The sequence below is a fragment of the Oryzias latipes genome, chromosome 7 (assembly GCF_053564925.1).
Source record: "Oryzias latipes strain Hd-rR chromosome 7, Olatipes_Hd-rR_3.1".
Taxonomy (NCBI): Eukaryota; Metazoa; Chordata; class Actinopteri; order Beloniformes; family Adrianichthyidae; genus Oryzias; species Oryzias latipes.
The window spans coordinates 17,656,905-17,672,020 of NC_136243.1; the positions used below are offsets into that span (position 1 = coordinate 17,656,905).

The 15,116-nt window shown below is 40.0% G+C and overlaps 1 protein-coding gene across 2 annotated transcripts in view; it reads left to right on the forward strand.

The window, feature by feature from the left end:
- The window catches only part of LOC101175079 (cadherin-4), a 336,814-nt gene that overhangs the window by 79,043 nt on the left and 242,655 nt on the right, over nucleotides 1–15,116 (forward strand). The window contains exon 1 of one of the 2 annotated variants that reach the window (XM_078950415.1): nucleotides 807–918. The exons of the other annotated variant lie outside the window; for it this stretch is intronic. The gene's annotated coding sequence lies outside the window, so the exon portion shown is untranslated. Of the gene's footprint in view, nucleotides 1–806; nucleotides 919–15,116 lie in introns of those variants that run through there. 2 annotated transcript variants of the gene reach the window in all.

Below are 15,116 nucleotides of genomic sequence, written 5' to 3' on the forward strand. Positions count from 1 at the left end.
AAAACACACATTTCCAGACACACACATATGACAAAGACAGAGGACCGCACACATATAGATATGTTGAAAAGAAGGCACACAAATCCTGATATTTATGGGCAACATGACTCATGTGAAAAGGTCAAGTTTCACACAGGGGTCTCACAGGTGTGTATTACCTAAGTACTTGTACTGTATATGTATGTGTGTTTTTGCATTTGTTTTAGCTGAGGCTAAAGCGTCTTTGTTCTTTTTGGGGCCTTTGTGCCTCCCTCGCGGGAGATGAAGAGACAATGTAGCGAGGAAGCAAAGAGCGAGAGGGAAGCAGAATAGGGAGTGAATGGAAGAGGAAGAGAGCCAGGAGAGTTGAGTGTGAATTTCCTTAAAGTGCTCCATTTGGTGAGTCATTATTTTCACTAGAGCTGCAAAGAGCATTTTGTCCTCCAAAGGAGTCTCTCGCTTCTTCCCGCTCGTTTGGCTGTCTTTCTTTCTTTCTTTCTTTCAAAATGCCAGTTAAAGTTTATCCTGTTTTTCAGATCTCTTTCACAGTTGAAGTTCTATTATCATGGTATTTTTCAGAGGAGAAGTCCCTTTTTTTTTTTTTTTTTGCGTAGTTTGGGCAGGGGTGCGACTTATAATCAGGGGCGACTTATATGTGATTTAAAAATATATGTATATATATATGTGTATATATATATATATATATATATATATATGTATATATTGGCTCCGCTTCCCAGGGGTCGGAAGACTGAATCCAGTCAGAGACCTTAGGCAACACCCTTGGCGCTACTACTTAGTCGGCTCTACTGTGCCAGTTCCCAGTCCAGATAAGATACAGGATTGGGTCAGGAACGGAAAAAAGTATCTGCCAAACCAGCTGTAAGAATCAGTGAAAGCTGATTGTCTGTGGTGACCCCTGACGGGATGTACCAAAAGGTGAGCAACATATTTCCGTTTATCAGTATTTGCTACTGACAGCTACCCAGAAGAAGCACCGTCCAAGACAAACATGGAGGAGAATCTGATCTTCTTCTCCCAAACTTTATATTTTTCTTATTATTATTCTTGTTTTAATTTTATTTTATAAACCTGGTACTAATGCAGGACAGCAAATCATCAAACTAGGTCACAGAGATATGGATGTACCGCCGATAGAGCCGTCATTCCTAAGCAGGCAGATGGTGGAAGACGTGTGTAGCGATGCTTCTGTTGAGCTCCTCAAAATCAATAAACCTGACCTTTCAACGTCATTCGTGTCTTTCGTGTATTGTAAGCGAAATACACAGTCGATGCTTTTATGTAGTGATGAGGCTAAAAATCTGACTGTAGCTTCTCACGACGGAAACAAGCATTGAAGGTCGAATTTGACGTGGATGTGACCTACTTTATGCATGAGTCACGTTCGGTGTGATCGGACCTTTATTTTCAGGCTTGGTGGAGTTGTTCAGAAGCGTTGCAATTTTTCTCCAAAAAGTGCGCCTTATAGAGCGGGACCTGAATGCAGACAGCATGAACTGGAAGTGGAACTCCTCAAGTTTTTAGAATTGAATAGAATAGCATGTTTTATGAAAACCTTTTAATGTGAGTAAAAGATAACTGTCCCGGTCTCCAGTACAAAATAAGGTTTCAGTGTGCAAGATGAGCTTAAAAAGGGGCAAAAAACAGTAATCCTTTTATTCCTTTCAAAATTGATATTAACAAAAGTGTTGAGATTTTTTAAAACTGTTAACCCTTTTGCACCTGAGGTTTAGCTCCTGTGTTTACATTCCTTCAACTATTGTACTTTTTTCCAACCCTTAATACAACCAATGTGAATCAGCTTGATATGTTGCAGAGAAAAGTAGCTTTGCACTTTAAATTTGTGATGTGTTGCTGTGAAAAGCCACTTTAACCCATGTGCTATCTGGAGGCACGTTGACATTGAGAGTGGGGTCATCTGGACCCCACAAGACAGTGCGCTGAACCTTTTTTCTTCAATGATTTGTGATCTTCACTGGTGTCCATGGATTACATGAAATCTTCCCACCTTTATCCACCTTTGTCATGGTCGGGAGAACACGTCAATGTAAGGGTGGGGTCATCTGGACCCCACAAGATAGCACAAGGAGTAGAGTCTTGCATACTGACGTAAAGCCACTTTTCTCTGTGGATCAACTGATTCACGTTGATGTGTAAGGAGTTACGGTATGTCAAAGGGCATAGTAGGTTCTCCGGTGTTAGAGTTAACTATTGCAGAAAGAAAGAAACTGCTAAGATTTCTCATGCAGCATGGAGTTTTCTGGGCTTCTTCACGTGGGTCAGGTTTTTTTTTGTGTGTTTGTTTTACTTACGAGTGGCTGCTAATCCAAGCTGAGACATTGTGTCTGTGGATTTCTAGCACTGCATTGCTTACTCATGCATATCTGTCATGGCGCAGATTGTGTTCTCTATGTGGGATCTAGACACAGCCATACAATCAGCTCACTGTGATAAATAGGAGCCCAGACCAAACAAACCTTGCTGTCACTACAAATAAACATCTGTGGGGGCGCTTCAAGGCCAGGAGAGGCTTTTTTCCCACACTCATGCGGGCGCACACACACACAAAAAAACCTCTAACAGAGACGTATCAGACACACACACTTGGACACTCAATGTGCCACTTCCTACCCATTCAATTGTTGTTCAGTGCGTTACGTTGCTGCATTATTATTTCCCTCTACAGAAACAAACGCCCTCACTCCCTCTGGATTGGGAGATAAGCTGATTGGTTTGTCTTCCAGTGAAGAATAAAATAATAAATAAAATAAAATGAGGAGCTCAGTCTATGTGCTTCGAAAAAAGCCCTGCTGGCTGCAGCGCCAGAGAGGAGTGATAGCTTTCAGGATACCGCCATACATGTCATTTTTAATATCAACACTAAAAAGCCGACATATTCTGGCCAAAGTGCTGATGTCATAATCATATTTTTGATCAAAGCAATTGTTTCTCCTCCAATTAAAGTCCAAGTCCGATCATTTTTTGCTCTTTTAAAAGCGTTCCCAGTACTCTTGTAGTGACGATGATGATGTAGTTATGCCCCTTCTTAGCCAAAAAACCCGTCTTGTTTTCTATGCCATATTTTCTGCAGAGCGGCAGGAGTTTATTTGAATCTCTAAGTTGTGGGCGATACTGTTGGCTCAGAGAAACCCCGCCCCCATTTCCACTCCCCATTATTGAAAGCTTTCCGTTTACACCTTTTCCTGCTAGCAGGGAGCTTGTGGCCCGCCCAGCGTACTTTTCTAAGTAACAAACAACAAAGAACATGTTAAAAACACCAAAAACACAATTTCCTTTGGAGTGGGTCTTTAAGATCATACCATCCGCTTTACTTCACTATGACTGTTGCATGACAGACATTTTATCAGTGCTTTGACTCAAAATTGGCTGTGTTTTTGCTCCTCTGTCTCTTTCTGTTTGCCTCCAGTCATTTTGGAGGAAAAAAGGAGGCGTTGAGCCGACTGTGCGGCTCCACCAAGCGCTTGAAATGCTAATCAGAATTGATCTGGATGGGGATATTAAAAAAGTGGGGTGATTGCTGTCACAGTGCTCAGTGTGGGGTTGATTCAGAGCACCATAAATATTAATGGTGGGTGCCCATCAGAGATGGCATGGCACTGACAGTCCCATAATTACCTGCTGAGAAGCGTGCACAGCAGCCTGTACGAGTGATGGGTCCAGATGCTCAGACAGAGACGCTAAGCGATGAGCAAGGGGAAAAGCCTAATTGAAAATGTAAACAGTGCTGGCAATGTTTGCGGTGACATGCTTGATTAGGCAAGGTGCTTCTACCTTGCTGAGCTTCATTAGAGGTCCAGTATAAAATGTCCAGCATCTCAATGGAACAATTGGAAACACCCACATGCACAGGGACATACATACAGCAGCTACTTCTTCCTTTTTTCTTTTAAACAGTAATCCACCAGAAGGACCAGTAATATTTATCTTATATGTTCTTTAATAAAAAAATGAATTAACTAAAAAAAAAAGGAGAAATTGGTCAAATTTCAATTACCATGTACGCCATCTTTTCCTCCACCTATAGTGTTTAGCTAAAAAAGTAAATTAAAGTCCATTCATTTATTCACATGTGCTTTCAAAATGTTCAAGGTCGTTAGAAACTACTCATTGAGCCAGAAAGCAGGTATTTTCCCTTTTAGCCCTTTTCATCTCATTTAGAGGCTTTTAAATATTAGTTAATAAGAATTTCTCCGTAGCAGGTTAATACAAAATCTTTTATTAACTCAGTAAGGTAAAAAGTACATTTCTGGTTGATAAAAGTAGTCTGATTTATTCTGATGTAACCCTGATGTGGGGATACCTCTTCTACGGTACAGACTGAAATTTATTATGAAATATTTCTATCTAATTTGGGACATTATTTGACCGCAAAAGGAAATGACATTGGTTAGTAAGCAGTTTCGCATCAAAATTTGCTTTTAGTGGAATGATCAATAGCAGGTTTTTTTGGAAAATGTATCTATTTATCCTTAAAACTAGGTGTAGAATTATCACGTTTGTTATTTTTACGTGTTATTTTTTTTTTTTAACCACGTCAATCTCTTTTTAATCTATCACTGTTATCTATTATGTTCGTTATCATAAATAAATGGACGACGCTGAGGTCTGATCACGTTGGACTATTGCTTCAGCAAAGTATATTTATTTTCAAGAATGCACACTTAAAGGGCAATTTCCTGCTTAAACCGTGGTCAAGTTAAATACTAGTACTTTAATCTTACTTTCTCTTTTTTTGTAAGTTTAAAAAGTTTTTCACAAAAAGTACACAATTTGACTCAGGGTGTGACGGTGTGACAGAGCCTGCATCAGCCTAGCTAATTTATTATTAATAGTTTTTTTCACCTTTCACTGTGCCACAATGTCAATTTAAGTTTCAAATATCTGAAAAAGAGACTTTTTACAACGATTATTATAGGTTGGATTGAAAAACAGATTCTTTAATTAAAGGTCATAATTATTTGAATTGCTCCAAAAATGAATCGCACGACTTAAAACCTGTTTTTTTACACGAAAGTATGGAACTAATTTAGGTGCAGTTAAATTTAGACATGTATGTAGATGTCTATTGAGAACCACATAGATCTGAATAGTGCCCAGTGTAGTTAACATGCCAGAGTACAACATCCACCTAGAGGGGATGCTTTGATCTGTTATACATCTTATCAAAGAGGAAAATCTTCTTTTTATTTTCTTTTCCTACTGGAGAAAAATGCTCACCTAAGACCCACGCCGGCTTTTGTGCGAGCTCAGTTTTCCCACTTTTCTTCAGAGCATGTTATATAGACGTACACCAGCCACTCTTATCTTGCAGGCCCAGAGTTTCTCATCGACTGTAAGCTAGGGAAGCAACTTCTTATAAGATGACCCCTGGACATAAACAGGCTCCCCATTCCCCCTTCCGCCTTTTGAAGGGTGCAATTGGCTAAGCAAGGCACGTCTGTATTGATGCCTATAGTTGGCAGTCTGCAGACAAGATCCACAGAACATTCAGGGCCATGCAGAAAATCAATCGTTCCCATTTCTTTTTGCTCTTAAGCAATGTTAGGGCGGAGGATGGATCCTGTTTATGGCTTCGTTATTATCTTTGTACAAGTTATTAATTGAGGCACCAGCGTTATATCTACTGACTTTTTACCTTACGTTTTATGGTTCATTTCTTCTTTAGCCATTGAGTAAAGGAGCATCTCCCCCTGACAGTGACCTAAAATCCAACATTTGGTACAGCTAATTAAGTCCCACTCACCAAACGCAAGCGTTGAACATTTCAAATACATAAAACGAGAAGCGTACTTTTTGATTTAGATGGAGATGGAAAGAAAAACAACTTCTGAGAGTTGACATTTGGTTTTCATCCTTTGATTCAAGGCCATGTCTTTGGAGGTCTACACAAATAATTTGACAACCTGAGGTGTAAAGTTTTCTTTGATGTGACTGTTTTTCTGTGGCTACGATGTTTCCAATCTGTCAGGAGTTTTCCTCAAGCGCAGAGAGGTTCATCCATATTGGCAGAGAGTAATTTAATCAGTGATAGTTGCAGTTGTAAACAAGCCACTGCAGATATTGTCTGCAGTTCCTTGATAATCTCCCAAGTGGCTGAGATGTCACTCGCCACCGTAGGGAAAGGGTGTGCGTTCCTGCCAGTGTCCCCGTCTCCTCCTCCAGCTGTCAGTCCTGGCCCCAACTAACAAGGAGCGGCAAGGCTAATTGAATCCTAAACATTTACTACTCCTGCTTATCCCCACCATCCATTTTCCCCTCCCAGCAGTGGGATTGGTTCGCACCCGGGATTCTTGAACAGCAGGAACCTTTTCCTGTGAATCCTGCCATGACTCTTTTTTTTTTTTTTTTAACGCCAAAACCCCGCCCCACACACACACACACACACTTAGTCATTTTCTTTTTCTCCCGTGTGTACTTCTGTTTTTTCCTGCACTGATTATTATTAATGCCTTTTTTCGCTGGTGGCTTCATTTCCGCCGTGGCTTAGAGCTTAATGGCTGTTATCCTATTACTGTTTTAATGATCTGTTAGCAATAAAATTGGCTGATGTAAATGTGCCAGCATAAAGCCATTAAATTGTCTCTCAAACGAACACAAACTCGCAGTTTTGTCACTTTTTTCCCCCCATTTTTTTTTTTTTTTGCTTTCTAGTTTTAGGAAAAAGCTTTAAGTCATTACCTTCAAAGCTACTGGAGCTTTTATGGTACACCTTGCTGCTGCCGCTGCTGCTGCTTTGTGGGCCTAAGGGCCAGAGCAATGAAGTGAAATAATTTTTAATAAAGTATATTAATGAATAAAACAAGCATGGTAATTTCCTACCAGCTCCCTGTTGGTGTAGCAATTTACAACTCTCTGTAAGTCTTTGCTGCCTTTATCCACGAGTGAGTTAAAACTCCTGCTGGTGCAGGAAAATAACTGGCTGCTACGGGGACAATGCAGTGAATTTTAAACACAGATGGGAGTCACAACGACTATTTGTTTTTTAAGTAAAACCCTACTCCTTGTTTTTGTTTTTTTGGAAAAAATAAATAAAAAGGCGCCAAAGCAGACTAGACAAAGATTGATTTCAGCTTTATACAACTTGGGTTTGGTTGTTCATGTGACAAAAAAAAGGGAGAATCCTGACTCTCAACAATGGAGAAATGTCTACGTATGAGACAAGAATTTTATTTTTATTTTTTTATTGGTAGGTAACTGGTTTTGTGCTGAGGGTCCTCTTTTAAAGGATGACAGATGAGCAACAGCTCCTCTGTTTCCTCATTCACTTCATCCCTCTGATGCTAATGGCTGCTGATGCTTTGATAGACAGAAGCACGTCCAGGGATAAATCATTCAGAGGTCATCGGTGATGCTTTCATTCAGAGGCACTGACAACTGCCTGTTGGAGATCCTTCAAATCCCTGTTCTTCTTTGGCTGTCTGTCCGTTCCTGCTTCTTCTCTTGTCCTGGCTGATAGGAAAATTCTAATGACCGAGCATTCCACTGATATTTAAACGCAGCACTTACGGACGAATTTGTGAGACGTGAAAACAGTCTCACGGTGGATCCGTGCGAAACTTTGGCTTCGTGTGTGCGTAACAAGGGATTCGTGCGTGTTTTTTAAAGATGTGTGTGTGTAAGTAGTTTGAAGCTGTTGTAATCTTAATTTGTGCATACGTAAATTGCATTTTGTATTTTTTTCATTTTATATTTTTTTAACTTATACACAAAACATATTATGTGAGTAACAAATCACGCACAAATCCAAATTTATGCACAAATCCTAATTTACGCACCCACAAATCAAGAATATGCATACACAAATCCTAATTTACGCACAAATCAAAAATTACGCACGCACATATCCGACTGAGTCTAATTTCTCTCCATACGCATCCCCCCCCACATCTCCCTCGTGAGGGGTGAAAGAGAGGGGCGAGAGCGGGGCGAGAGCGGGGCGAGAGCGGAGCTGCGCTTTACGTGGAGCGTCCGCAGAGCAGCTGGTCGGTCCCGTATGAGCTCCAAAGCTTTCTCTCAGCGAAACACCGTCTACGCGTGACGTAAACCAGAGCAGTGGTGACACACGATCGGAATGAACCGTTTACATGCTCCACGATCGGATAACGATCGGTATAACCCACCTATCTTGATCGGAAAGAAATTTTGGTTCGAACGAGTCTGATTGGGGCAGAGTATTCCGAACGGGGCGTTTACATGACGCATTTTCTTTTCGAACAGGCGTTCTTTCCGATTGCTGCAAATACGAAACACGACAAGTCCTCCCGCAGTACTCTTACCATCCATTCGGCTCTCTCCGACACATCAACTGGAAAGCTATGAAAGCTTATAGTACTGTTGTACTTTGACGAATTCGCATACAGAGGTACACAACAATGTTGTGATGTCTTTGTCACGCATTGAAACACCAAACGCCTCTCTTTTACCCGAAATCCGCTCATATTTACTCAAAACTAGCAACTCAACAAAAATCCCCACAACAATAACATGACCAACAGGAAGTTGTTGGCCTTAAGGCCCGTACACACCGGGACAAATATTCGTCAGGCGTTATTCGCCAGCGTTTCTCGACACGTTTTTTGTGTTCACACCAAGGCGATTTTCACTGACGATGAGCAGAGTGAACATGCAATTTCATTCCCTGACATTAGATGGCGCTTAATGTAAAACAGAAATACAGCTGTACACAAGGTGGCGCTGCGCAACTTTACGCTTCTTAAATTCGCTTTTCACTCAGAAGAAGAGAGCAAGTATTTACGCGCTTGTCAGAATCATACAAAGAAAACATGGATATTTCAAGCACCAGTAGCTCCAACTGGTGCTTGGTTCGGGGATATTTTAGAATGTCATTATTTCTTCGCGGCAGTGTAGACGCTACTTGGCGTCTATCTTCTTCGCTGGTATGTGTGCTCAGCAAGGCAGTTTTGTGTTTGAGCGCCCCCAAGTTGTGTTTTACTGTAACTTCAGAAGCTCCAGACACGTGTCCAAAAGCGCCATTCTCATTGGTCGAATAGATTTCGACGCGACGCGTGGCGTTTTTTCGCGTCGGTGTGCACACTCTCATTGGTGCCCTTTGTTTAGTCACGAGGCGTTAAACGTCGGCGGAAATTGCGCGCGAAATTCATCCCGGTGTGTACGGGCCTTTACACTCAAAACAAGGAAGTTAACCGGAAGTTCTTTCGTGCACGTAGGCTATCGGTTCTAGAGTTACTTTATTTTCTTTTAATGTTTCTTTTGGTTTGGTGCTACTTATATATGACATAAATTCAAAAACAGACCATTAATTGACAGTGCATCATATAGTGCAGAAAATATGGCACTAAATTTTTGAAATTTTTTTTTTTTTTAAATCAGACAAAGAGTACACCCACTGACTGAGGTCAGAATCTACCAATTAAATAAAATTGTAATTTTTCACTTCCTATCCATCAACCGCACCCCAACCATGAAGCTACTACAAGTGTAAAGAGCCCCGCACGATTCCTAACTTTAGGTTTGACCCCACTGCCCCCCCAAGACTAAAAAAGCTATATAATTAAAGGTTGATTTGATAAAACAAATTCTCTAACAACGGTTTTTCCTTGACTTACTAAGTGTTAGGCCTTTGTCACATGAACCCATAGAAGGGGGTTGACCCATACAGGTGCTGCAGGTTTCTGGGTTGTCCAGGTCCTTCTGAATGAACCATCTTAATAAGCGTGCTGATGTGTCTTGCAGTTGTCTTAAGGCCTGTATGACCACCTTAAGCGACGTCATAAAAATGGAACATACCATTGATGTGCGTGTGGTAAGTGTATCGTGAAGTATTTGTAAGAATGTCAATCACACGCACTTATGACGTCGGAGGGAAGCTGTTGTGAGCTGCCCTTGCGCTAGTCGCTGATAAGGAGTATACTGGCTACCTACTGACTGCATGCAAATACTGCATGCACAAGGGCAAATGTGATTAAGGCTAAAGCTACCTTTTAGATAGTTGTAACCATTTCTAGGCTTATGGTTTGCTGCCGAAAGGGCATACTTTTTTCAAGATCAATCCTCTAATAAGCCCCACTGTTCCACATCTGGTTTGGCTCTTTGTGGACAGAACAAACAATTATTGCTTCAACACTTGGCATTTTGTTAAACTAAGTGTGCTCTCCTTCAGCTAAGAACCCAACTGTTGTCCTCATGAAAGGGAGTCAAAATTGGTAAACAGCTATTATGCCATACGTATTACCGGCATATGAAATAGCGTGCTACTTTGAAAGCAAACTTACCATACGCGCCTGTGCCTTCCCATGATAATCAAATCCCATAAAACAGATTTTCAGTAATTATTGTTGTCATTCTGCATCCGCTTTCTCTTTATTTTCTCCCAGCTGATGTAGGTTTAAGTGGCTGTTCGGCGGAACAAGACAAGTAGTGCTCCATAATGAAGTGTTTAATATTTGATGTCACTGGATTTAACAGCTAATAAAAGCTGTGCATATACCTCCATTAGACCTCTGTCCAGGCTCCAGAATACGGCTGCATGGCTGCACAATGCAAATTTCAATTTTTCCACGTCCACATAATGGGACAACCTGAAAATCTGTCATGATAGAAAGCAACAACACATAGACTGTGCTAGCATTTTACAGTCACTGTCATGAATTATTCACCCCGGGGGTTTTCGGCTGTTTCGCCTGCCGTCGGCGACCAATATTTTGTCCGACGAGAGTGTGTTATCTGTTAAAGAACGTTTGAAAAGTGTGAAGTCATTGCCAGTTGCTGATGCGAGTTTGTGTGAGTGAAAGTAGCTGCTTCCCAAAAAGCGTTAGAGAAATAAATAGTGTAATTGGGATCATCAAGCAAAAAGATACCTCAGCACTGGGCACCATCTCTTGCTATGTTGCTGTTATCACATTTCTCCATTAATGCAACCCTAACCATTAAAATATATATATATATATATCATTGAATACATCCATCTTTGTGTCTGTGTTTACGATGAATACTGACATGCTCTTTTCTTTTACTTGAATTGCTTCTTTCTTCTTGGAATTTCAGGTAAGAACCAAAACTTTTTGTTCTTACATGTGTTTTCCAATCGCCTGTATTCTGGCCATTCATCTCTTATTTCGTTTTGATCCTTCCGTCTTCTGCATCAGTCAGTTCCCAAGACGAAATGACAAAAGACTTGAGAGGCTGTAAATGTCAATGCTAACAGCAGAGTAATGCCATGACTGCCATTGATTTTGCTCTTAGGAGGAAAGTGGCTTTAGAAAAATCTTCACAAACATAATTAGATATTTGATAGAGGGGATATAAGCAGCCTGTGCAAAGTTCAGTTTTGGCTCGTTTCATTTGGTCCTGGATGCATCTGTTTTGTTGAGTGAACTGCAATTTCACAAAGAGTCTTTCTTTTTATATGAACAACTTAGTAATTTCCCGATTGTCAGAAGAGATGGAGATGGATGTGCAGCTAGCAGTTATTTGCTTTTTACTAATTATGGGGTATCTGTACAGTACATTAAGCCCCGAGCACTAGCAAACAGCCCTCTTTCTGCAACAAGCTGCATCTTTGCTGTGCTTTCATTTAGTCCCGACTGGGGTTTATATAGCAGCAGTTTTGAATGACTATTCTCACAAAGAAAAGATTTTAAATGAAATGTCTGAATTTATAGACTTATAAACTTATATTCTGTGATCTAGGAATTGCAAGTACGATCTTGATAATAGATCTTTTAAAACAAGAAAAAAAAAAAAAAACTAATAAGAGGAGTGTAAACTGTAAGGCAGTAGAATGCATTCATCAAAATTGAGAAAAGTAAAAATTATATAGGTTTGTTTTTAATTGGACATGCGAGCAAGCTGCAAAGAGGTTAGCGAGAATGCCTTGGTTCAAATCCCAGCTGGGGACTTTCTATGTGGACTTGGCATGTTCTCCCTGTGCATCCCAGTCTATTAAAATGCTTCTTAGATTAATTAATATCTCCAAATTATCGGTAGGATGTTATTCTGAGTTTGAGACCCGTTCAGGGTGTACCCCGCCTTCACCCAACAGTAGCTGGGATAGGCTCCAGCAACCCTGAGATCCCAAAAGGGATTCAGCGGATTCTGAAGATGGCTGGCTGGCTGGCTGGCTGGCTGGCTGGCTGGCTAGCAGGCTGGCTGGTTGGCTGGCTGGATGGATGGTACTTTCAAAGTCTGTTAAACCTGTTGCTGCAATTTCAAATTCTCCAATAAAATGAACTGGGTAACGTTTACTTCTGCAAATTCCAAACTCTGCTTGAAATTAGAAAGAACATATTTATTCTGTAACATGTAGTGAATCATTCAGCCTGACCTAAGTGTTGTTGGTGTGAAATACAGTAGAAAGAAAACTGACCTTAAAGCTCACATTTCCTGCAAGGAAAGTGGAGCGCCCATTCCAACTACAGTCAGATTATAGAAATGAAGCTAGTTGGTGTTGAAGCTATTTTTTGCAAGTAAAAGTAGAGTCATTAGTTGAAGCAAGGAACATCACAAGATTTTATTTTAATCTTCTCACTTCACATTCTAGTGAATATTTGTGTCAGGCAATACAGTAATGTAAAGTAGAAAAAAAAAAGAAACAATTATTCAATATTGTAACAATTAATAAACATAATGAATGATTCATTTTCTATTCCTACTATCCAACCAGGTCAATTTGTCTGATGCAAGTTGTCAATCCAATCGATCGAATCCATTATACAATTGTTTCAAAATAAGATAAAACTACTATAATCATTATTGGAAAATACCGTATCGCACAGTAGGTGTCATCAGAGCGGACCACATGCATGCGATGGCAGCAAAAACAAAGTCATGTGAGCATACAGTGTGGTAGAAAGTTGTAAAAATGAATTAATTCTTGTTTACTTGTTTGTTTGTACACATATTTAACTTCACCTGCACTGTTCAGTACGCAGGTATTCTTTGAGTCACAACGGTTATGGTTTTTGCCGAAGATTTCCTGGATCCATTTTAGGTTAGTGAATCGGATTGCTCAAAATAATTTCATATTGACTATCAATCGTATCAACAACCAGAAATCATATGAATCAAATTGTTGCCAAAGTTCATTGTGACGTGTAAATTCGGTACTCCAATCGTCTTGCTTTTATTGTAGATGACTTTTAAAAAATTCAAATTGAGGCTCAGAATGTTGTTTTGTTCTAAAATCCTTGAACATTTATAATATTGACTGTTGATAGGTGAGAAAAATGCTGGTTTGATGTGTTTGAAGACTATTTTACTTTTATGATCTTTGGTCTGCAGTTTGAAGCTGTGTTTTTTTATGGAAGATGTTTTTAACTGATGCTATATTCATGTCGGGCCTGTGACCGCTAATTATCCCAACAAAATAAACAAGAGAAAAACAAAAGCTTAGTAAAAAAATAAAGTTAATATTTTAGCTGCCAAATTATCATTTCGTTGCTATACGGCTGCATTTTTCCAATGGGCAATACCAATTAGATACCAATTTGGTAATAGCCAAGAAAAACAACATAAAATCACAAGAATCTTTTTTAAAAAGAAAGGCCTGATCAATACATCCTGTCAGTGCCAATAAGTTTGGCATAAGATGCTACAAACACTACATTTAATTTAACAATGTTACAGTTTACAACACTGCTTTACGCCCACTCCCTGCTCTAAACATCTGGGTCCACAACTGTTCCCACAATGCTCACGCAAGGTTATTGTAGCCTAAGACACGAGGAGATTCATCATGAAGTCCAGACGTGTTTTACATGAGCTGATGGATTCCCATTGACAAATGAGATATGTCTTCAGTAGTAAACAATTTGATTTATGGACTTGATTTCATGCTCGGCCTTTCTTCCACACCTCCTTTAACAGCTCTTTACTCTGCTCCTGTAATTCTATACATTTTACAGAAGCATAAAATGCTCTTGCAGTACTTTTTTTTAAGTTATTTAGAAAGTAGGGATTTTTGCGCCTCGGTGTAAATCTTCAGAGGTTTCTGTAAAGATGTTTTTCATTTCAGGACTTAATAAAAAAAAATCACTTCTCAGGTAGTAAAGCGCATCATAAACTGCAGCACTTTATGTTTAACCGCAACATTTATGTCATTGATTGGAGAAAAAGCTTCTATGGCTTTCAGCTCTTTGCTTCAGGGGTCGCCACAGCAAGTCATCCGCCTCCATCTATCCTTATCTTCTGCATTCTTTTCACTTCCACCAACCACCCTTGTATCCTCCTTCACCACATCCATGAACCCCTTCCTCTGGCTTTCCTCCTCTGCATCCTTTTACCAACATAAAAGGACGTTCCCTTACCTGAACATGTCCAAACCGTCTCAGAACCTCCACCTTTCTAGATGTTCTCCCATTTGACTTCAATGGAGATAAACGCAAAAATGTAAATAGGGATGCAGGAAGATACCCTCCTTATGCTACGTTCACACCGGACTCACACCAACCACGTCCAATTAAAAGTCTACCTAAACGTGTGTAAATGTGCGTTTTGGACTTTCGCATTCAAAACTCTTACGTTCATGCATCGCCACACAAGATTTTACGTCTGTTTATGGCCCGTGCATACAAACGTTTCTGTCTCCCCGGCTCTGGAACTCTCTACCTCCGGACCTCAGAAACATCGGGTCTCTCTCACAATTCGCCAAAAAACTGAAAACTCATCTTTTCCAACTCGCCTATTCCCTCCGATCACTTCTTATTTCTGGCCTATTTATAAGTATATTTTATTGTGCATTGGATTGCTTTTATTTTATTTTTATTTTCACTTTTATGTACGGCGACCTTGGGTTCCTTGAAAGGCGCCTAACAAATTAAATGTATTATTATTATTATTATTATTAAAACGACTGCATGCTGAAGGTTAAACCAACTGAACTTCTACCAATGAGGGACTCGGATTTGGTAGTGACGTATGGGTCATGCTAGTGCTGCACGACATGAAGAAAACTTGTTGTTTGCGACACTAGTGATCAATGTTGCAATGATGAAATAACTTGCGGTGTATGAACAAATAGCAAAACAATTGAATACATCATTTCCATCATGTTCAATGATTTTAAAACGAAGCAACATTCTGAGCCTCAATTTGATTTTTTTCAAGGTTATCTGATT